Genomic DNA, 26,074 nt, shown 5'->3' with positions numbered 1-26,074 from the left:
AGATGGTGAAATTTTTTTTTTGAAATTCCACTATTTGGTGACATTTTACAATAGCTTTTATGAACTTGACTGAAAAAAATCTCTAGGGAAGAAATACAAAAAAAATATAGAAAAAATGTGATAATTTGGCGCTATTCCAAAAAATTCCTATAGGGTCTAATTGTAATATTTGAGAACTTTTGAGATTGACCCCTAAGAAATCGGGATGGTAAACATTCGATTTTTTAATCTTAAAACAATAAATATGACAGTAAGATTTAACTGAGGAAAATTCATAAAACTCCAAAGGGTAGAAATAGACTAGGCCTCGTTAAGTCCAAAAGTTCATTTAACAAGGCAAAGTTTGGTGCAGAGATAACACAGACCTCCTAAACATCAAAGGCGGGACCAGATGTAACGGAGGAGTGTCCATCCCCCCAGCAACCGGTCAAATGGCTATGCGTAATTCAGGGTGCACAAAACAGTCGGAAAATAAGTATGAAAAACGAGAGACAGCACTGACTTTATGATAAATTGTAGTTGTCGAAAATGGTACTGTATTGACTATATAACGTTTGAAATGGTGATTGTAAACGAGACTGCCGAAATTTCTGCTTCAACTTGTTTTTCAATAACTGACCTAGTTTTAGAAGTTGTTAATACACAGAACAAGCCTTTAGAATGTAATGGCAAAAATGGCATGAATTTGAGATATTTTTCCTCTTTCTGGGTTAGATCTCTCAAAATATTTGTGTACATCAAAGAAGGAATGTACTGATATCTCTAAGACGTGTTTCCGAACTTGGGCAGAACAGTATGGCATATGTGTATGTAAACCTGAATATATAGAATTTGGAACCGAATGTTTGAAAGGTAAATAATCGTCAGACGTGCATATATTACCATATTATTATTACTTAGAGTTTTTAATATAAAATCGCAATCTTTACATAACGACATGAGTTTAGTTTCATATTTTTGTAGGAAATTTGAAACTGGGAGACCAATGCAAGCAAAATGAGCAGTGTTCCGTGACATCTGGTTCCGTTTGTAAGAACGATACATGTGTCTGTAGGCCAGGATATGTCCAATTTAGTGATTCAGAGTGCTTTTCATGTATGTTCATTTAAATATTTTTTTATTGCAGCTAAGAAACTGCATCATTCTATGCAGAGGTTAAAACTAAATGAATCTCGTCAAATAAATACCAATGTTCTTTTACTTTCACACTCAAATACCGATTATTCTCATTAATAGTGAGATCATAATTCGATGCTTGACGTATTTTGCAATATTGACAATATTTGAAGTAGAAAGCACTGACTGGAATGTAGTCAGTAACTAGTTGACAGCCTAACTCAGCGGAGAACGGATATTATTAATAAGCAAAAATGTGGATTTCAATTTCATCAAAACTAATTCTGATTTTTTATGTATTAATATATTTACATTATATAATTACATTAATATTCTTGGAATATTTTATTGTAGATTTTAACCAAGCTGCAACTGGTCAATAATCAAATAATTAATCCTGTAATAAAGATGACTTTGTTAATGATAAGAATTTACTAATATGAATAGGAATTATTTTATATTTCGGTTTTCTTTTTTAATTCTTGTCAAAAACATTTTCCTTATAGTACACCTCGCAAAACATGTGTGTACGTCGACTGTGGAGTGTAAAGATGTATCCAAGACATGTTTATTGACAGGAAAAGTCGGTGTTTGTGTATGCAAAAATGGGTATATTGGATTTGGAAACAATTGTTTAAAAGGTATACAACTGCAAGTTCATTGAAAGACATGACCTTTTAATTTTAAAAGAAAAGAAACGATTTTGATTTTTTGACTGTACTTGAACTGTTTTCGAAATCAATTGCTTACGCAAGAAATGTTTATACATGTATATCATAAGATTATTTATAATATTTACATTTCCAATAAATTTCTCCTGTGATTCTTTACAAAACAAAATGTGGTTCATTTTCACATGAACTTCGTAACATATATTAATGTTTTACGAATAAGCATGACTTTCTCCAGTGTTACGTCGTTATACTGCACTTGACGTCAAAAATATAGTGCACACTGTTTTCCTTTAAAAATGACAGTTGGATGGTGAAAATGCATGGCAAGTCATCAGTAAAATAATACAAATATAAAAACGCCCTTCATGAAATATGCTGGCGTGAAGCGTCGTAGTTCATAGCCTCATGAATTTTCAAAAATTAAATTCATTTCTTAAAACGATTTATTTCTTGTTTTCAGGCAATTTGAAATTAAATGAAACCTGCCAACGACATGAGCAGTGTTCTGAGCCAACTGGATCCGTTTGTCAAAACGAAACTTGTGTTTGTAAGTGTGGTTATTCCTAATTGAATGATTCAAATGCTTTCTTTGTAGGTTCATATCATTTTACTTATATATCTTTTTTATAAAACATAATGAATAGTGAATAGTGTTAGTGTTTTAACAAAGGAAAAATAATGGCATTCAATACTGTACTCTTACGTTAGCGTACATATTTTTTTTATTGAGGCAAATACATTTGTTATTTTGTTAAAAAGATCTCCGTGACTAAGGTATAGTAATGAAAACTTAAAATCGTGTATGTTTGTGTGTGTGTGTGTGTGGGGGGGGGGGGGTCTTAGAGGTTCCCCTTATTATCAAATTTTTAGTGAAAGATAGTCTTATACAGTTTATCAATACTTAGAGATTTTTTTTTCAGTACCCCCTGATGGCAAACCCCAGTCGTCTATCATCGATCCTAAAGGTATCCAACTTTACAACATTACATGCCTATCTAAATGTACCAACATTTGATTGTTTAAATATGGAAAATCGAAACAAAGACATCGATAAGGAACTCGTTTTACACCTCATTTAGTATTTATTTCACTTTTGAGAAAATTGATAAAAAATACCTAAATATAAATTTCAGTGAATAATCTTGACGGCATGACATTTGGACTAATTTTTGGTGGACTTATCTTGTGCATAACCCTAACTGCTATAGCTAGAACCATCTATCATAATGCACGACCGAGGAAAACAAAAACTGAAGAAGAGTATGAAATTTTTCATTTTTATATTTTCCTGTCTCTCAAAATATGCATTATAATAGATTTGAATAAATTTCAATTTTTTCAATAAAATTTATTTAGAGAATGTCCAGATACTACAATTTTTAACAACACGTCATACGGGACCAATATTGAAGCAGTTCAGAACAGTCCGACTGCGCATCGTACAAGTGAGGTAATCGAGGTAAGATATATAATACTACTGTTTTTTAACCCCCATTCCCTCAATCACACATTTTAACTCATACACCGCTGCCACACAATTATTTAATATAAGGCACGTTTCGTTTTTGACGATTTCTGCTCAGATGAAGTTTTGATCGTATGAAAATAAATGATTTTTGTAAATTTGTAATTTCATTTTAATATTTTTCGCAAATAAAAATATTATTTCTCATTTTAATATGTCCGAGTCGTGTAATTTATTAGACGAAACTTGGGATGCTAGACAAATTAAAAAGGTATTTCTTTGGGCACAAAATAAGCTCACCAATTCAACCATTGGTTTGGTGATATGGATGTCCTCTAATTTTTTTATAGATGGGACCCTTCCTCCAGAATTTATGAAATTACAAATCCCTCCAAAATAACCTTTAAAAATGCAACTAACTGATAGGCGGACCGACTTATATCTCAGTCACGATTCGTATTTAAACAGGATTTATGAATTTGATTCAATTCCTTCTTCATAATAAAACTTTTATTTGGTTCTTTTTTATGTGTGATGTTCATGGCTTTCATATGATAATGCGTCACAGATTTATTCAGACATTTAGATTTATGACAATCACACAAATTATTAAGTTTTTTGTCTTTCATATCCTCTACAGTTTGCGCACTCTGTAAATGCTTGGCTTAACTGTGGAAACATTTTTCAATGGTGATGCGGAACAATTTTTAATCGATTTTTAACATTTGTCACTTACTATAATTCTTAATTAACTGATCTGCTTCCAATGAAGCTGACTTTACACGATTAGGAAGTTTTAATGACCTTGCTAGCTATCGGGTCGCAATTTAGCTGCCTAGTTTCATATCAGTTGTTAAGCATTTTTTCTTTCTATACTAAATTAAACTATGGAATGTTCCATCTTCATGATTAACAAATAGGGCTTATGGCTGATGTAACCGATTATCAGGGAATGCCTAATCCTCCTAGGCATATGTTACCTAAGGCACCTGTTACCTGTCACCTAAGTTTAGAATAATTTTAAAAAACATTTTTTTTTTCAGAACCATGAACCCGTGTTTGCTCATTTACCCGTTGAACATCCAATGAGCAGAAACGACCAAAGATCTTCAAAAAGCTTGAAGGCAAATAATGATGAAAATGAATTCGTATTTAATAACCAGTATGAAAAAGAGGAGGATGCTTTTGTATATCAAAATATCGACAACATATATGGAATTGCCAAGACTCAATGATGGCGAAGAGATATTACAGTATTCTCCATTGAAGGGAGAAGTGGGGAAGTAAATGATTCTATATCAAAATGTGATTTTTGATAGTAAACTCGTGAATGGATAATGTAAGTGTATTTTTAGACAAAGAATCAAAAGCTTCTGATTACTTCACATTTAATTTTTTTTATTTCTTCATTAACATTTTAGGATTTAGTATTTAATAGACTAACCGTCTTATTGGCTACACTCCATGATAAACCATATCAAACATTTTTCATTTGAATTTGCTTCAAATCCTTATCCACAAATTCTGCAGAAAAGAAAAAAAATAGGGTACTAAGTAACAAATTAAAAAAAAAATCTTGCTTGCGTGCTTTAAAGCAACAGATAAAAATGTTCCAGAATAGTTTAAAAATTTCGTTAAATGCATTTAAAATACATACACTATATGTCTCAATCAACATACCGTATAAGGAGAATTTTTAGCGAGGATTTCATTTTGGCATTATTAGCGAGGGTGCCGAGATCGCTAAAATTGAATATCGTTAAAAATTAATGGCGTTTTATTTGTAAAAACTTCTTTAATATGCATTTTAAAAATCGCTTAAATAACATCTCGCTAAAAATAAATTACCAGTTTTTAAGGACAAATCGCTAAATTTGCGTCTCGCTAAAATTTACACTTTTACGGTATTACAATCTTTTTTTAAAATACATTTTTTCAGTAAAATGTACCTGTAAGACATAGTAGTATAAAGATAAAATGCTGTTCTATGTTTTCATTATTTCATATTGACTTTGTAATATATTAAAGAAAGAAGATATATGTATCATTTTCAAACATCTTCCAGGATCTAAACACGAGTTGGTCACGAGATCAAATTCCATTACACTTGTACCAACCCTGTAATTAAAGCACAATACATGTAGATGTTTTTAATGATAACTTATAATTTATATTAACACTTGTGACATTAATATTTTACATTTATCTGATTGTGAGTTTTAACTCGTGAAATGTTATATTTTTTTTAACCCAATGGCGCGACAACCCTTTATGATGCCAATGAGAAATTACGTCGAACGTTTATGACGTTCGAATGACCTTTATTTACATAGATACGCTTTGCTTTCAATAGTGATCTATAAAAAAGGACAACATTTGCAAATGTACTTACATGTATCAAATCTATAAAACACATTTAAGTATTTTTATTATATAAATGTAGTCTGAGTAACATTTGTGCAGTGAGTAGAGCTTTCACTCAAGATTCGTGGAGTAAGAAATCTCAGGTTCAATTAAAATCCAAATACAGAACTTACAGCCCAACTTAGAACTTAGATGTCCATCGAATGATATGATAAAAAGGTCCCATGTTACAACAGGTGCTCGCATGTTATAGATCATTCAATTCTAAAAGTCCCCAAGTGCCTAGTTCTCAAAGTGCAGTCCTCCGTCGCTCAGGAGGTGACGCCTCAATACATGTATGAGCTAAAATTGTCTAAGATAGGTCAGACCTTCAAACAAAGACACAAACACAAAGTCACCTGGACAGATGCAACAGGATAGGACAATTTTGATAGGTTAAAGACATGAAACATATAATTCGGCCCTTGCATATCTTTATTGGTGCCCTATAAAATCATCCTTTCTGTTTGTCTTTATCTCAATATTCCATTCGCAATTTTTCCGAGTTTTTTCTCATAATTTTGTTTTATTTGTTGTTTTGCGTGGAAATTAATTTCTTTATTTATAGGAACATTGTAATCAGTTATCAAAGTTATCTCTCTTTGCAATTCATTCGGTTACATGTACGTTGTAATACAAACTGTGAGAGCTGCAATACGTTTACTGATACAGTGTTGTAAAATATACTGATACAGAAAAGCTAGAGCAAAGCTAGAGATTTTATATATATAAATAGCATCATAAAAATTATATATATATATATATATATATATATATATATATATATATATATATATATATATATATATATATATATATATATATATTATCAGCTAAAAAGTTGTGCAATATAAATTTTAAGAGGATTACTCAAATAAGAGGACCTGAAAAAATGAAAGGTATTATGTCTTTGTACTTTAAATATGTTGTAAAATGTTTGCAATACTAAAACGGCTTTAGTGAAAATTGTTAACAATTGAAAAGAATTAAAGTTTCTGCATAAAACCTTTTTATGTTTTTAATTATAATTTTTATTACTAACATGTTAACCATCATGGCTGAGGTAAAGGTCCAAATGAACACTAAATGTGCTTCTTTATAAGCTGACCTGTTATAATATTCCTATTAAACAGAAGTAATTCAAAAACATCTCTATGGGAAGATGCACTTGCAGTGACATTTTACTTTTCATTCTAATAAATCGATGAACTTTTATCAATTATCAATAATCATGCCCATTCATATACCAACTCTATATAACCCACTGAAACTGAAATAAAAGAAACAACAGAGACTACACTGTTCCAAATCTGTTTTATATTTGGATGTTCTATTGACCATAAACGACAAAGTTAAAATTAGAAAAAAAAAACTAAACTGTACATGTATGACAAAGGAGTCGGCCTTTCCATAGACAATTCTCCATATTATAGACTAATATTTCACTATCATCTGTATGTTTATGCCGTTTGTGTCTCATAAATCATTCGCTGCTCAATAGTATTAAAAAATTAATGCCCCTTCAAACATGTGTTGGTGTTACCAGGATTTCAATACCTTTGTTTAATATCAATATTGTGTAATAATATTGTTGTTTTAATGAACAAATATAGCCTATCCTTGTGTCTTGTTTATTTTTAGGTGAATGGCTTCATACTTTATCGCTGGATTTTTTATTTTGCTTTACATTCATTAACGGAATGTTGCATTATCTTAAACAATACTTAAAGCTCACTGTGGTCGTGACCATTTAACAGGGAATGCTTACTTCTCCTAGGCACATGATACCACTTCTGAAATTCCGGGGATCTATGTTATTGCTCTGTTTATATACTTGTATTCTTGTGGTCTCAACGAAATCGATTGCTGTTTGCTATCTGGACGGTAACAGCGGCAATTCCAATGAAAGAATAACACTATTGGCTGTTAAATAAGTGTATTGTTACTCTTTAATCAAATAATAGATACAGTGATTTCTTTGCTGCAGTAATCGAGTCGAAAACATCGTATTTATTAAACTTTTGTCCACATTTTACCTGTACGTTGAAGTACGCATGCTAGAATAATATTCCCTGACGAAAAATATCATCAAATGTCATGCTTATTTATCTGATTATCATTTATAAAAAGTTCATGACTACATTAAAGTAAAGAATGACTGTCTAATTTTTTGGTTTCATTATCTGACCAATCGATTGTCTTGCGTGATAATTTGCATAAACGCCGAAGGAATCTTTTAAAACGAGAAATTCACTCCTTAAATTCTTTTCTAAATTCATATTTGAAAAAATCCCTTTACAAATTGAACAATTGCGGATCCGTCTGATAATCTAGAATTATTGTTTCTTCCCACTATTATTTTAATGTTTGGGAAGATTAAAAAAAGGAGAAAGATCTGGAGTTAAGGTAAGTTGAGAGATAACAGTACCCCAGATTTACAGAAAAAAAATCGTGATCAATTTTGACTTGTGGATTAGAGCATTATCGTGCAACAGCAAGAGACCTTTAATATCAGTTTTGGACGCCTGTTTTGTACTGTTTTTCAAGTTTATTCATAATATTACATATATACATATGTCCATTCATACTCCCCTTCTTTGGAATAGGAAATTGCAAAACAACACCCTCCCTATCAAAGAAGAAATACATGTAGCATAGAGAATCTTGTTTTGTTTGTGCTCTAACGGCGTTTAGCAATAACTGGACGCTTTTCATGTTTTGTCATCCATACTTTATTATTGAATTTTCTTTCCGACTATAAATTTGCAGCCCTTCATCGGCAATGGTGACGACTCCATATCAGTGAAATATTCTGGAGAGGGACGTTAAACGGTATACAATCAATCAATCAATCTTTCCGCCTAAAATAATGCTCCCATGTTTAATCTCCCGTTACTAAATCTATAAAATAATGAATTGTTCCTCTTTATTATGTTCCCCAAACGGAGTTTGGGAACATATTGTTTTTACTCTGTTTCTTCTTATTATTATTATTACTTTTTTTCTTATTTGTTCTCCGGTACTTTTTTGTCCGCGAGTGTTCTCAGAAACTGTTCACCCAACTGAGGTAAAACCTTTTTAGGGTCAATAGGTGTGTAGTGTAGGTGTGCGGAACGAAGGTCATTTTGCGCGCATACGCCCGCACGTGCGTGCGCGTGAAATGAGTGAATTGACTGATATACTTAATATAGCTATAACTTTTACATTTTTTGATGAAATGCTTTGAAACTCATAACATGAGGATATATTAAAAGTGTTAATAAAATTACACTGTCAAATTAGCACGAACTCACGCGCATGCACATGCGCTTTGCTCTGATTGGCTGAAACAAAAATCTCAATATCTCTTATGTTGTTCGACGAAATGCTTTGAAATCTTAAACATTGTCATGAATTAGGATATCCTACAATATGATATGGAAAAATTTCATGAAATCACGCGCATGCACGTGCGCTGTAATCTGATTGGCTGAAACTTTAAATGGCTATATCTCCTTTGTTTTTTGACGAAATGTTTTGAAATTTAAAACATAGTCACGCATTAGGATATCCTGCAATATGATATACAAAAATTTCAAGAAATCACGCGCATACACGTGTGCTGAAATCTGATTGGCTGAAACATTAAATGGCTATATCTCCTTTGTTTTTTGACGAAATGCTTTGAAATTTGATACATAGTCATGCATTAGGATATTCTACAATATGATTTAGAAAAAGATTCTTTAAATCACGTGGATGCACGTGTGCTGCAATCTGATTGGCCGAAACTTGGAATGGCTATAATTCCCTCGGTTTTCAACCAAACAGGATGAGATTCAAAACATAGATAGATATAAGGGCCTCCTACAAGAAGGTATGGTCATCATGCACGTGCACGCACGTGCGTGCATTTGGAACGAGTGAAATTGAAAATACACTTGAATGAGTGATTTTTAATACTTTTGGACTAAATGCTTTCATATAAAGTACATTTTAATATATAGAAAGTGTAGACAAGATAATATGATCATTATGCAATTGCATTCAAATGGGCACGCATGTAATGTTAAAATTTGAATATAATTGGTATCCTTTTGGGAAAACGTTGTTAAAGTCAAAAATGCACAGATGTTGTCTTATTTAATAAGGCTTACAGGGAATATGGCAACAAAAGGGAGTTGGGGAGCGTTTGGGGAACATCTGTAACGGTTCCCGTTACAATTAGCACTAGTGACTATTGTTTTTATACACGAATAGTTTTTTCCTCATTCTTCTGATCATATGTTCCTGTAGACGAGGTCTATTAATACAACTTGATGAGCTGCTCCCAGTGATATCCCTACTATTCAGTCTATGTCCACCATGTATCGCCGACCTTTCTCTACCAAATTTCTGATTTTCAGTATTGTTGTGCATTCTTAACCGGCGTTTTGATCTTCCGGATGGTACATCACCCTTAACACTTTAACACGTTAAGTAAGGCAACTGGAGTTGCAATAGAAATATAGCGAGATGCCACAGCAAAAGAAACAAATTTTGAGTGTATTGAAGATTGTTTAAACATGAAATTGAAATATAGGATTTAAGAACCAAAGATATTATTTTATTATATAAATATTGTCTGATTAAGTTTACTTGCAAGAACATTTTGATTAAAATATTTAATAAAATGTTTTCGAAAAAAAAAATTGAGAGCGCAATTTTTTACCTATATCTAACAACAGCAGAAACACATTGAAACACAATTCTGCAACATCAAGAAACATGCAAGAGTTAATTTTAAAGTTAATCTAAACACTAGGAATTTATATATAGATACGTTAAAATTTTTTATTATTATTCAGGTAGAAATGTCATGATTTACATACAAAACATTTCAGATTAGCCTACTGATAGAAAAAAAAATATTTTAGCACTATGCTACTAAATGAAGAAATAATTTATTATCTACATGTAATTACAAGATAAATTTGACCTATTTGCTTAGAATCAAAAAAATTTTAAGACTTTAAAAGAAGTTCTTGCTTATTAAATTTTCAATACCAGGAAAATCTCGTTTTATTAGTGCAGAAAGGTCAAATAATTGATTATGTTAAGCAAATTGAAACTTTTTCCTAGTCACAATATTTAAGTGTGTTTTGTTTCAAACAAACTTAGAGTTCATTTTGTTTCATGCTTTAATTGAATAAAAATATTGAAGGGAAAACGTCAAAAAATTAATTTTTAATTAAGACAAAAATTTCAGTGCAAAAAGGTCAGATTAAATGTACTGTAGGGCCAAAAGAAGCGTATTGACCCCCATTTTTTTATTTGAATCTTAATTAAGCTATGTATGTAGAAACTACAAATATACTTAGCAAAAAAGTTTAATACTTTAAATATTAGGATCGAACGTCCTTAAGGAAACTGTTCATCCCAATGTGATAAAACATTCTTTTGGTTCATAGGCATGTTATGTAGATGTGCGAAACGCAGGTCATTTTGTGTGCATACACGTGCACGTGCGGCGCGTGAGAAAAGATTCATATAATTATTCAATATAGTTGTAACTTTTATATTTGTGGATAAAATGCTTTGAAACTCATAATATAAACATATACTAGATAAGATGACATGGTCAAGTTTGCACGAACTGAGGCGTAAGCACGCGCGCTTTGCTCTCATTGCCTGAAACAAAACTAACAATTATTATATCTTCCTTGTTTTTTTTCTATCAAAATTCTTGGAATTTTAAAACATAATCATACATTAGGATGTCCTAGAATATGAAATGGAAGTATTTTCCTGAAATCACGCACATGTACGTTTGCTACAATCTGATTGACTGAAATTTTAAATGGCTATAAATCACTTGGTATTAAATCAAACAAGATGGAATTTAGAACAGTTGTAGACAAAATAGATTCCTAAAGGAAGATTTGGTAACAAAGCACACACATGCACGTGCGTGTATGCGCAATACGAAAAGTTACAAATGCACTTGATCAAGCGTACATTTTAATGCTTTTTAATTAATTGCTTTAATATAAGTTACATTTAAATATATTGATAGTGAGATGAATGATATGGTCATTACGAACGAGCGCACATGTGCAATGCGAAAATTTGCAATATACTTTGTATACTTTTGGAAAAAGGTTGTTAAAGTGTAAGATGTTAAGTGTTTGCCTTATTTAATGAAGTTTATTAGAGGGAACAGGGCACTAAAACGAAATTTTGGAGCTTTTAGGGAACATCCGCAACGATTTCCGTCACAATTATAGCCCTAGTTTACAAAATGATCTACAGAAGATCCCGATACTGGACTTGTTCTGGATTTCATTATCAATGAATTTCTGCCCAAGTTCATGACTTGGTGAGGAAATCTATCGCAATTTTTTCCAAACACACATTTATCGGTACAAACTGTCTTTACCTCGGCGTTTTACATTCGATCAATGAAATTAGAACGCGTTTTTTTTCTCAAATTTACGAGGGCTGTTCAATAAATAATGTCCTGAACTATATGACATACATTACAGAGATCATATAACATTTAACTTGATTTTCTCTCATTATTGAATCTTTCATGAATTTAATACAGTTGATGTGACCACTTATCATCACAAAGTTTCAGTGTGAGAAGCTGGGAAACAAGGGCTTTTCGAGACACTGCATTATAAATGAATGGTAAAGAATCAGTAAACTAGAGTGAAAATAAAAGCTTCATTAAAGCTGCCCTAAATCTTGTAAAAAATCCCAAAGAAATATTCACTGAAATATGTGTCATTTACAGCAACCAATGCCTGTTTTATCGAGAAAAGAGCAGGTGGATTTCATTGATAAAAAAATTATATAATGGGCATCAAAAATGGGTACCCTCCTTGCCAACAAAAATTAAAACAACCTATGTACTATTCGCCAAATTTCAACAAATAATATTTGATGATGTATGATTGACTTTAAAACACATAGCAAATTTGATAGACATCACATCGGGGGTAATTTACACTGTATTTAAGAAACGTTTGATACTCAAAGGTCACCCTATATTTTGAAAAATGAGTGAAAACGATAGCGTGTATAAAATGCTTAACAATTATTCTAAAATATCAGTAATTGTATTTATCCACGTTTGTTTTATTTTCAAACAGATATTGGAACATGAATCTATTGCTTAAAACCCTAAAAACAAAATTTACCATAAGATGTACTTGATAAAAACGGCGAATGTCTGACAAGTGCACAGGTATGCAAGAGCACAAAGACAGATTTAGATGTAATTTTATTAAATATTAGTGGTATTGTTGTTCAAAATCGTATTCGGGCTGACAGTTTAATTTCTGGAGGAGTCTATAAAGCACTTCTTTGGCCAAAAAATCAAAAGGTTTATTAGAGGAAGGACCCAGAATCAGGAATCCACTACATTGAATTTCTTAAGTCAGCGTCTAAACCCGCATGCCCTGAAGGTAAAGGGGTTTTCGGGATAAACAGAAAGTTAATGTTCTTTCACATTAACAATATTCGCCAGATCTTTGACCTTTTGACTTGTTTTTATTTCCAAACTTGGAAAAAACACCTTTCAGAAGGAAGGAACAAGTCCAGGAAATGGATTTGCCATTTTCCAGTATACTAAGGGTCATACCAAAATTGAGTTAAAAAAACGATCAGAAATTGGATAAAAAATGTTACGGACATGTATTTTACTTAAAAGATATCAATCAGTAAAATCATGAAGTATAAATCATTGAAAAGCGTCTTTTGCTTCTTTCTGAGTACCGAGGATATTATTTATTAAACAGCCCTCGTATTATTAGCAGTTGCTTTAAATATTAGAAATAAAACCGAGGTTTTCGAATGTGCTTTCGCCTTCTGTCCATATCAACTGTCCTTACGAGCGCTTTTGGAATATTTTTAGTCTCAAATGTGTATTGTAGAGAAAAGGGGAAAATTCATGCATAGGGTCTAAGAAGAATCATCATTTGTCAGAACCGGGGCGGTGAGCCATTAAAATAAGGGAAAATATAACGAAAACAGAGGTTGACGCGAGGAAGGTACCCAAATGGCGTCAAACCCTGTATTATTTTATTATTACCGTGTATGATTTTTTTTTTAAAACAAATAATTATAACACGCCGGGAGCAAACCCATGTAATCAAATGTAGCAAGGTATTATTACACTAACAATTTTGAACAGAATGGTTAAAATCTTAAAATATTACCATTTCTATATTTTTTCTCTTTATAACTCTTAAAAAGTTAGTGGCGTTTATTTCTAGATACATGTAATTCTACCGGAATGTAAATTAGGCAGATCAATAGGTCAGGAGGCTAAGGAGGCCAAATAAGGATTCAAATCTCATGCACAATTGTCTCCGTGTCTGACGCTAAGGAGGCCTAACATTCATGTAAATCCCGTGCGCCTGCCTGACTGTTTTACCTCAATGGCCGAGGACTATTGAAATTGACATGGGAGTGTTCTCGTTTAATTGAAATCTATCACTACATTTTTAAAATCTAAATCTACAATTTTACTTCAAAATGATATGAAAATATAAGGGATCACTGTCTAGGTAGTATAGTAAACACTGACATCAATAATAGTGGGAAACATGGGATAATTTATTCATAACGGACTTCTCCTATTATACAAATTATCCCATGTTTCCCTTCCTCACGGGGTAATTTTTGCATAACGGATTTCGCCCGTTATATACAGATTATCCCATGTTTTTCACTATCGTTGATGCCCTGGCATACTATACTAACTAGACAGTGATTCCTTAAATCAACTGAAGGTTTTGGTCTTAGTCTTAAGTTCTTTTGTAAAATGGATCCCTGCATACTAGTTAAGGCAAATATGTAACATTCCTTTTAGGCATGTATATCGAAGATACATTATCAATAAACAATTATTATAGTCACTAAAATTCTATAATTGTTTATTCGATATCTTTAAAAGCTATATGTGAATATGAAATAAAAAAAAAGATACCGCAGAGTTTGCCTCATCTGTTTCATGTCTATATATTTAACAGTTTTCTACATGTAAGCGGCCAACTAACAATGAAAAGATGACAAATTTAACGAGAAGACTTCAGCTTTATCTTTCGTCAATTTTTATTCCTGAAGGGGTTTTTCGCTATCACCTGCTTCTGGTGTTTTTGCGTTTATTCGATTCTCAGAGGCATATTCCGCATGAGATCACTTTTTCAACCGAGGCGGTCTGCTAACAATTACCTACAAATGTACACTTTTGGAGCGGAAATCTCGGCAGCCTCGTTTTTAATCGCAAATTCGGAATGCTATGGTTGTTTTTTAATGGCTCGCTCGCAAGTGTACCTATCATAGGGTCGTGGGTTGACTAATTTGTTTCGTACCGTAGCCTGATTTAGGCCTGGGGTGTTCACTTTGCCTGATCATTGTATAGGACTCGCATCAGATGTGACAAGTCAAAAGAGGAAGCTTGCTTCGAATTTTCCTGGATCCCAACTCTGAAATGTTTTATACCCTCTTGACATAATTGTATTTTTATGCTTTCCTTAAGATCGATCATTTTAAGTTATCTTCATCATATTACATTAATGGACAGATGGCCATCCATAAAAATTAACCTTTGAAAAGGAAAAACAATATCCTCGAATGTATAACATGCAGGGTATAACTCTGTCATTTCGTCAAAATCAGAGTGTTTAGAAGTCTACGTTTATTAACCTAATTCTAGGACTTTGCAATTTAATTAGCTTCTAGTGACTTTCATTCAATAATGATATAAATATTTTCGAAATCTTTTATATGAACAGTCAAGGAAGGAACAAGAAAGTAAATTCAAATTAATCAAAACGTGTTTTGTGCAAAGGATTTAAATAGAAATTCATTTGAGCAACAAATCACTATCAAATTAAGTGGTAAGTTCTATTATTATTTGAGAACTCCATTGGAAATACGTTTTTTTTTTGTTTGTTATTTTTTTTGAAAAAAAGACTTACATGGGTATCCTTAGGGAATATCTATCATCTGACATCTGTATGTCCTGCAACTTATTTAATAATAAGAATTGCTTCGCATAATCAATTATTTGACCGTTCTGCACTAATAAAACGTGATTTTTCTGGCATTGAAAATATAATAAGCAAGAAAATTATTTTAAAGTCTTAAACTTTTTCTGATTTTAGGCAAATAGATCATCTTGAATGCATGCATTTAGAAAAGAATATTAAAAGTGGGGGTATATGTTGTAAATAATTAGATATTACTAAATAAAGTGCCAGTTTTACGTTAAAATTGACTCACTTTTTCCCGAATATATTCAGAATTTATTGACTTTATTTGTCACACTTTGTTGATAGAACTCATTAAGAATAATTTAATAGATATTTCAGAACCAACATAACACATTTCACTGCAAAAAAAAAAAAAAACAGCTTTGTGTGCAACGGGGATGGAATAATAGGAATCCAAAATTAACAGTACTGTCATAGTTCAAAATGGTAAAAATGATCATTTTCGTCTACAAAAAAACCTTCCGCCACAAAATTAAGTCCCTAGCTTAATTCTACTTGAATGGAATTTAATCGTGGTTTTTTCATTGGATATAGTTAAATTTGTACAGTAGAATTCAGATTTAATGTAAGAACGTAAAAATGATACAGAATTTTATAAATAAAGGACCTGACCAAAATAGGCTCAAAATCTCAGGATCAAACGTCCTTAAGAACATCGCGGAAAAGAAAGTATCGGAGAAGAAATACGAAGAAAAAAGAAAAATAATAATAAGAAGAAACAGAGTAAAAACAAAAGGTTCCTAAACTTTTTTTGGAGAACATGATACTAGAAACAGATAAACAGATTGATTGATTGATTGATTGATTGTATATTGTTTATCGTACCTCTCCAGAATTTTTTATTCATATGGAGACGTCACCGTATGCCGGTGAAGGGCTTCAAATTTTGACCTTCACTCGGCAGAAAGGGCCATTGAGCAGTGAGGGATCTTTATTGTGCCAACGCCTGCCGCTGACACGGGGCCTCGGTTTTTTTTAAAAGGTCTCATCCGAATGACTCTCAACTTTCACTTCAAAGTGCCGAGCGCATGGCGAATGAACAGTTGCTACCCACTTTAACGACTAGGTCAGTCGCAGTCGAGATACGAACTCACGACCTCCCAATCACGGAGCGAGCGTTCTACCGACTGAGCTACCGTGAACGGTAACAGATAAACAGACAGACAGGCGATCAGGACAATCGCTTCATACCTCCTCCAATCCAAATACATTTTTGGGACTACCGAGCATAAAACCACTCTGATGATACACAAGAAAGGATGCTAGTGTTCCTGATCTACATGTAGAACATTTAGGACTTTATAGGAGTTTTATCAATGTTGGAATTCCGATGGTGCCGGTAATTGTGCTTCTATATAAGTTTACCTGTTTTTTTATATTCATCTCACCATTGAATTCCTAGGGATCCTTTTGTGTGCTATCTTCACATTTTTGTATTGTTTATAGATCACTGTTTGTTTTCTCAACCTTTTACAGCCTCATGTATGATATACCGCTTTCATTTCATAAAATTTCCACCACCATATCTATCAATCTACTGTTCATAATAAAATGGTAATCACAAAGCCTATGCAAGCTAAGATGTTCATACATGTTACGGACGTACTTACATAACAAGGATAATTCATTCAAACCATAATTAACATAACTATATCATATACAGATAACATGATCTTATTTTTAGCATCGATTGACTATATCTTCGTTGTTTACGTTTAGTATACTTCTGTGTGTTTATTGATCACTGAATATCAAGATATCACATTGAATAAATTTTAAAGTCCAATTTTACAATAGTTTTGGTTATCTTACATGCACAGTAAAACTGGATCATTCAAGTAGGCATCATCTGACAAACATGGCTGCCAGTACAACCAAACAATATAGTCTAGTCATTCTACTGAAAAATGAGAACTAATTTCAACAGTATATATTTTAATGCAGATTTGTAGATAAGCTATTAGTAACTCACATATAAAAAGTTTAGAAAAATTCAATCAGGGGAAAGTTGGGAAATCAAAAGATTAAAATTAGGGATCAATATGAATTTAGAATTACCTATTTGCACACCGTACTTATTCTATATGAGCTTTCTATGACAGACTGCATGTAAACAATAGCCAATTAGCATTAAAAGTTGTTGTTTTAACCTGTAGTTTGTTATGCAATCAAAACTAAATTCAAAAAAATTATATATTTTGATTTTCAAAGAAGTGAAGTTTTGACTTCCACACCAGCCAAATATATAATGGTTGCAATATGAATAGTAAACAAAAAAGTATGGAACGCTGTTTGTATTCACAATATACATGTATGTGAAAATAAACTTATGTTAAATGTGAATGTGTTTATTTTCATTTTATTGATGAACATTTATACCCCAGCAGTTTTGGAATTTATACACAAGAAACAAAGAATGTATGGAACACAGTTTGTATACAAAATAAGTCAAAACAGTCTTTTCTAAAGAATTCTGCAAGGAAGCTTATCAGACAAGTACATGTACAATGTATATCAGAGTTGTTACAATTGCATCATCACAGAATATATTTTGATTAAATATCTAGAATATATATAGAAATTTATCATTCTGAAATAAAGAGTACAGAATTTATGGAATCACATGAACAAGATTTCGTTTGAAGGTCTCCAAGTTAAAAAAATCAAATATTTAATTCCATTCAGGCATCTCCGGAACTTGATTTAAACTGTGTGATTCAAACAATTTTTTTGCTCTCCAGATTTACTGCTTATTGCTTTTGTAAAGAGTAGCGAACCTTATATAAAAAGCCAATTGATATTGACCTTTTTCTCTATAAAGACTGCACGCACATGCATCTATACATGTACAAAAGCTGCATTATGTTTATAGTAATGGAAATAATTCAAATGGGATCGTTTAGACAGAATTAGATGCTCTTTTTTAAAGTTCTTAATGTAACTTTTAACAAAATATTTTAAACCCATTTTTTAAAAACTTAACTTTTCCTTATGGTCATTTTGCAACAGTAAAATGCCTGATGCGGCACTTATTGAAGCTCTGGGGACTGGTGATAACGGCGTTTCCATGAGCATGCTTTAGAATGTGAACAATCTGGAACACTTTCAAAGTCGCTTCTTAATAAGAGCAACATTGAAAAAAGAAAAGTAGATGGACGTGAATCTTTCTACTATAATTGTATATTGTTTAACGTCCCTCTCGAGAATTTTTAATGCATATGGAGAGCCACCACTTGCCCGTGGAGAGCTGCACATTTTGTTCTATACTCAGCACTTAGGGCCATTAAGCAGTGAGGGATCTTTTTCGCACCAGTGCCTACTGCAACACGGGACCTCGTTTTATACGGTCTTATCCGACCGGTCTCCACATCCCACAGTGGGATTTGAAACCCGACGTAATGATCGACTCCTTACTTCGCAACTCTAGAGTAGATGCTCTAACCACTGCACCATGCAGGTGCATTCCTAGATTAAAGCCAAAGTCTTATAATTTCTATAACTGTTAGGATTAAAATATTTGGGGAAAATATAACAAACATTAATAAATAAATACTTTTACATATGAATTTGAACAAGTAAAAATTGATAACCAGTATCTACCAAGAGTTTAACAATTAATTCTTCCTTGAAACAAATACTTGGCTTGCTCTCTTTTACTTCATTCCATTTGTGTAAGTGCTTTAATTTGACCTTATAGATTTTTTTATCAATAAGAATAGAATAATCTACTGTGTGCTTTCAATTAACCCCACCCTCTTCAAGTAACATTACATAGCAACAGTTTGAAATACATTAAGATTTAAGAAGGGTAACAATATAATAATTATTAACTGCGCAGGACCTTTGCGCGCACATATCACAATATTTTGTTCTCAATGCAATTTAATTACTGTTGATTCGGCTACATCGTGGTCAACAGTGAATATTTTCAAGGGATAACAATTTAAGATTTTATCCTAAAACATGTCTTATCTTCATATTATTGAACTTAGTTGAGGGTTACGCTGAAAAAATCTTGAAATATTTTTTGGAATATCACCATCCATGAAGCAACATTAAATGTTGCTATGTTCTTATCACACCGGAGGGCGTGGTTTCATTAAATGGAGGGTAAAAAAATACATTGATCCACTTGATATGAGTAAGATAGCATTTTTATTAAACTCATGACAAGAAATACCCTGTAGGGTACCCGGGTGTGGGGTGGGTTCAAGTTCTGATCAAGCAAGAACCATCATACTCATTATAGTGTACAAGCATTTTATGATATTGATGTAAACAGAGTATTTTTTTAATTTCTGAGCATTTTATACAAGTTACCAACCATTCATATTGCAGGAACTCAAAACTGGTGTCACATGTTGAAAGAAAATTTTCTGAAGGGTGGACAACGCACTACAATGTTATCTATGGGGAACAGCTTTGCTGTGCGTAAAAAATTCAGATTTCAGAATATTTTTTGACAAGAAAAAATTAACAACCTACCTAATGCAGAATAAAAACATATAATCTCTTTCGGGGTTCTATAAGATCTTCCCACAATTTTCTTCTAATATGGGGAAAACCTTTCAGTTACAGGAGGGATTCAGGTTTTTTTTTGGGGGGGGGGGGCATTTTCTGCTACTTTTTCATAATTTAAAAATCTTATTGGGGATGTCCCCTGACCCCTCTAAATCTGCTCCTTATTATTTTCAGACATTACCTTTCATATTAATTAAAACATTTTTATTGTTTCTTAACTTTTGGTGATTGAGTATATTCGTGCTATACTTAGCATTGCTGAATACCGAAATTTTTCATGTAAAATTCATTTATAATGTATCCATGGTTACAAGGTATTTACATAAATCTTCTAAATAATTTCTTTGAAGCATTTATGGCAAAAGAATGCATTTTGAGTATGTGTGTAAACTAACGTAGTGACTGTATTCGTATTTGTAAAGGTTCATTGTTCAAAAGTAGGTGATATTCTCAATTTATACTGTTTCCATGGCAACCAACACATATAGTAACCAAAATTTAATATTTTCCCATTCAGTTTATTCAGTTAAGTTTATTTCCCTATTTACATGTTTTTTTAAACCAGTATAGAAGTTTCTACTTTACATTGTTCGTTTAACACTTAATCAGAGTGAACACAATACGTCCCAATAATGACCTCAATTTTTCAATTTTCCCATGCATAAATTTTTCTAAACTTTTTGTTATACATTCAGATCATATCATAGATTGATTAAAACTAAGTTTTGAAACTGTTGCAATTAGTTCACATTTTGATGGGAAATTTGATAATTTTACTAGACTAATACCCGTTGGGCTCGCCACAAGAGCACATTGAAATGTGTGAATTTCATGATTCACCTATTGATATGATATGTGAGGATTGTAATGAATTTATTTGTGTTAATTGTGCCAAAACAGATCATAGAAATCATAATTGGAACACTCTTCCCACGACAGCCTGCCAAAAGAGGAGAAGTCTTCGTAGCTTCCTGAAGAAGATCAAAGAAGACGATCTTAATAGGATTGAGGAGAAAATAGAGAAGATATCAAAACAGGAGACAGAAAATAAAGAGCTTTGTGAATCTGAAATTGGAATACTACAGAAACATTTTGATAAGAATTGCCAGGCTGATAGAAATAAAAAAACGCCAAGAAAATATACTAATCGAAAACATGACTAAAATAAATGATCGATTAAGCATTGTGAAATCTAAGTTAGATAAGAAGAGGAGAGGGATTGTCGAAGCAGTGGAATTCATTGAGAAGAACAACGGTACTATGTCTGATTACAGCTTGTTGTTTAACCACAGAGAACTGACAAAACTGTTAAATGAATTGGAGGTTTATACCACAAACTACATGTTAAAACATTCAGTTAGATACATGTGTGCTAGAGGTAAAATCAACGAAGACATACTGGAATCTTTGGTTGGAAAGACATTGACCTTGGAAAATATTGGTCTGACTCTATTAGCCTCATTTCGGCATGGATATGAAACAATTTTCTCCTTAGAGACATTCAGTGAAGACCAATGTTACATAAATGAATTAAATTCAGAATGTGTAGAAAAAGTCAATTATCACGGCGTAAAACAACACAAATTTCATATTGATCCTAATGACTTTTTGTGTGACTAAAACTGGTGATGTGTACTTCGCTGATTATAGAAACAATGCCGTCAGCTGCCTGTCACAATCAGGATCTGTCTCTACAGTCATCAATACAGATCCACTACAACCGATAGGAATCTGTCAGTCAGTGGACGGTGGGCTACTGGTCACCTTGAAAGACATGGTATCAGATTATTACTCGATAAACACACACACAGCAGACGACTGGTGAGACACATCTCCATGACAGGTGATGCCATCCATGAGTATGAGTACCAAGAGGACGGTCAGACCAGACTGTTTACATGGCCAGTCAGAATCACACAGAATAATAACAGTGATATCTGTGTTGTGGACGATACAAGTAACACTACAGGCAATCTATTACTCCTGTCCCCATGTGGACGTGTGAGGTCTGCCTACCATGGACAGAATCCATCAGAAGATTTCAATCCAACTGATGTGGCATGTGACTACCTCTGCAACATCCTTGTAACTGACTTTAACAACAAACAGATCCATCTGCTGAGTCCTGACGGGGAGTTCTTAAAGTTCTTACTAATAGAGAATGAAGTGAACCATCCACACAGATTATCACTTTACCAGTCTACACTGTGGGTGGGATATGTTGAAGGACTTGTTAAAGTATTTCATTATACAAAGTAAACACTAAAGATAACTGACCTGAGATTTCGAATGATAAAGATCGAGGGCTATTTTGATTGGCATTTGGCAGGAATCCAGGCGAACTTGAAAAGTGAACATTTTATCGACATGTCACATGAAATTTTAACATTTTCTTTATTTATCGGGTTCCTGAGAAATGGGAAAAGATTTTCTTCCCAAAAGTGGGTTATAATTTGCTAACAAATAACTTGCTAGATCAGAAATTTGGTTAAAAAAAAAAAAGGTACATTTTTAAACACGTTTTTCTAATTTTTTCCTATCTCTGTGTCTCTCTCCCTGATTTTTAAAACGTTATTTGTGTGCATTTTAGTTCAAAAAATCGAACATACATTTGCGGAAAATGGAGAGAAGACCCAGAGACGATAAAAAATGAACCTTTCTACAAAATAATCCACCTGTGTAAATGTGGTACGTCTTAGTCCTTTTAAAATCCACTGAATGTGTGGCAGTGATAGCTAAGTTATGCTGGCTACCTATTCAGAACTGAAGTTTTTTGTTCGAGCCTTGCATGGAGCATCAATCTTTATTTAATGTTAACTACCCTTATGTCATTTTCATTTTATATGTACTTTGAATTAGAAAAATTTGTGTTCAGTTGATCATAGTGCGAAATCAATTCTAATCTTCTATTTTACTTCAACTTTGATATAAATGAACACTCAATATATATGCATTTTATCTCATAGGTGTTTATTTTTTTGCGAAGTATTATTGTATTATTGTACCTTCTAATAAAAAAGGTCCTAATGGTACATTTTTACAAAGTTTTTCAAACTAAATGAAAAAATCGTATGGTTGAGTTTATAAAATCTGACCAGCTATATGGTCAGTCAACCAAATCATGGACATTTAAAAAAAATCTTGTAGATCACGAGCCAAATACGCCCACCTTCTTATGTGTTTACCAACATCATCATGCTGTTAATTCATATGTAAACTGCAGTACATGTACCTAATAGAAACTTTTTATTCGTTTTATGAATAACATTTTTACACCCTCGGTCCGAATGAGAATGGGATATACTGTATTATCACAGTGTGTCTTTCCAAATCAAATATTCCTCAATTTTTTCTCATAACTACTTATGAAAGATGCTTAAAATTTTAGTACACTCTTTTTGCTTAGCCATGTCAAATGAGGGCCTCATTTTTGTACAAATCTTATGACAACTTCTTGTTATCCTTGTTATCCTTGCGATTGACCATACCATCGTGCCACACACAGACACGTAGTCAGGGTGGGGGGGGGTGGGGGGGGGCTACCCCTTCCCCTTTTCCCAAACATATCTTCCACTATCAATGACTATTGAAATGATCATTGAAAGGCCGGTTTACCACTCCCGTCCACGCTTTTTTTCAAATAAGGGTAATGTAGTTCACATGAAAAAATGGTACTCAAAGCAGTTTAATCTTACCACGCAAAAGGACAAAGTCTCCATTTATCTGCTTGGCAATTTTTTTTTTCAGGTGTGATTTACTTTTATCTCCCTCGATCCATCCATTTTTATGAAAAAGATGCTTCATCCCATATACATGTACATTACAAATCTAATCTTCATTCAGAGTTTTCTCAGCAACTATTCAGAACTTAATATGTTTGATTTTTTTGTAAAAATCCGATTTCATCTTCCCCTTAATCTGTGCGTCAGTCCGAATTATATATCACAATGTTTGGTTAGAATCTTTTCATTGCTTTCGGTAAAAAAAAATTGATATCCTATTATCATTGTTATCACTGTAAATAATCTTTTTTTTGAGAACATTTTATTTTCACGTACAGTGCAGAGAACTGGTTTTGTTACATAAACCAGCATCAGGATCAGCATAAGTAGGATCAGGATAGAACTAGCATCAGCATCAGCATTTAAAAAACAGCATTACTTGGATCAGCATCAGCAAGCAAAGGATAGAAGTAGCATTGACCTAAGTGAAAACAGATAAAGGAAAGTCATTTAATACAAATTACAAATAAAAATTACCCCAAAAATTATTTTTAATGGCTTAAAATAGCGATGCTGTTTTTGAATTATCCACTTTCGGCAGGATAATCCTACGTCCGGTAGCATTTCTAGCATTGACCTAGTTTCAAACCAGCATCAGGATAAGGATCAAACAAGGATCAAGATAAGGATAACCAGCATCAAAATCAGCAAGCAAAGGAAGCATCAAAATCAGCAAGCATAGGAAGCACCAAAATCAGCATTGATGCTGTAACAAAATTATTTCCCTGCACTGTAATTATGCGAGACACAATGTGCTCTAGAAATTTTCCTCTTGCGTACAATAGTATTCTTTTGGATTATATATAGCAATAACCACAATCCCTGAAATTTTGTCTCGGTTATCAATAGTCAAAAACTATCTCTTGAAAATAAGGTGTCACGAACATTTGGTGATCTATACAGTATTATTAGGCAAAAGCGAGGGGACGTTAAATTTCATTTGTCTGTCAGTTTACCTGTTACTTGACAAAAACTATGACTATTGTCATAACTTTTAAATGAGAAAAGGTAGGGCTTTCATATATATTTCAAATGTACATTACCTGTGACAAGACCTTTCTACATACATGTACACCTTTATTTTTTACACCGTGACCTTGAAATAAGGCCTACATTTCAAATTGTTGGAATACATGTATAACTTTAAATTGTTCATTAATTTCCAATGAGACAAGATAGGGTTTTCATATTACATAAAAATATGGCAAAAAAATGTTATTCTACCTCTCAATTTCACGTAGAATTTTTTATGCATTTCGAACACATTTGCTCCTTTTTTCTCATGTTCTATAGATCTCCACTTGATTTGATAAATAATTTACAATTTAAAGAAAAAAATCATCATATAAACATTAAATAAAATATAGATAGAAGGAAATTGACTTGTTATTCTACAATTAGTGTTCACACAAAATAAATCTCGTATCATTTACAACAAAAACCTTTAAACATTTACACATCATTACTATGTAATGTACACAAACCATACCATATGTATCAATTTATTTTTACACCTTTGAATGTATTAATCATCAGCTCTTAAATTCAGAAATATTCGGAGCTGGTCAAAATTTGGAACTGGTCAAACGGCTGTATCGTTGAACGTTTTATAATTTTCTAATGTTAAACATGTCACGTGACAATCAGCTGATCCGAATGTCAGTGAAATCGTTTAAGCCAAACTCAGCAGATAAGCGATTTATAACTAGGTAATATGCTATAAGCAGATTTCATCAATACTCTTTCTGATTTTTAAAAAGATATCAATGTTTTAAAATATTTTTGGAATGATTTAAATATTATTCCCTATTGTAAGTTATCCAAGCTCCAATGCTCAATAATTAAATAATCAGTCCTGTTATCAAGATTATTTTGTTAATAGTATGAATTTCGCAAATAAGAAAAAGGAATTATTTTATAATAATTATATTTGTTTTTAATTCATGTAAAACATTTTCTTTTTCAGCAAGCCTCACAAAAGATTTGTGTACATCGACTGAAGAGTGTCAAGATGTATCTAAGACATGTTCATTGACAGGAAAAGTCGGTGTATGTGTATGCAAACATGGGTATATAGGATTCGGAAAC

General features: G+C 32.5%; 1 long non-coding RNA gene across 1 annotated transcript; it reads left to right on the top strand.

Annotated features, from left to right (window-relative positions):
- Positions 1 to 723: 723 nt before the first annotated feature.
- On the top strand, positions 724 to 26,074 carry LOC134261237 (uncharacterized). The gene is made up of 3 exons (XR_009990773.1): positions 724 to 852; positions 964 to 1,095; positions 25,953 to 26,074. It is a non-coding gene; the product is annotated as an uncharacterized LOC134261237 (long non-coding RNA).

This window comes from Saccostrea cucullata, unplaced genomic scaffold (genome assembly GCF_032062105.1).
Source record: "Saccostrea cucullata isolate Sc308-1 unplaced genomic scaffold, CSIRO_AGI_Scuc_v1 ctg947, whole genome shotgun sequence".
NCBI classification, from domain to species: domain Eukaryota; kingdom Metazoa; phylum Mollusca; class Bivalvia; order Ostreida; family Ostreidae; genus Saccostrea; species Saccostrea cuccullata.
This window is presented reverse-complemented; position numbering and strand designations above follow the sequence as displayed.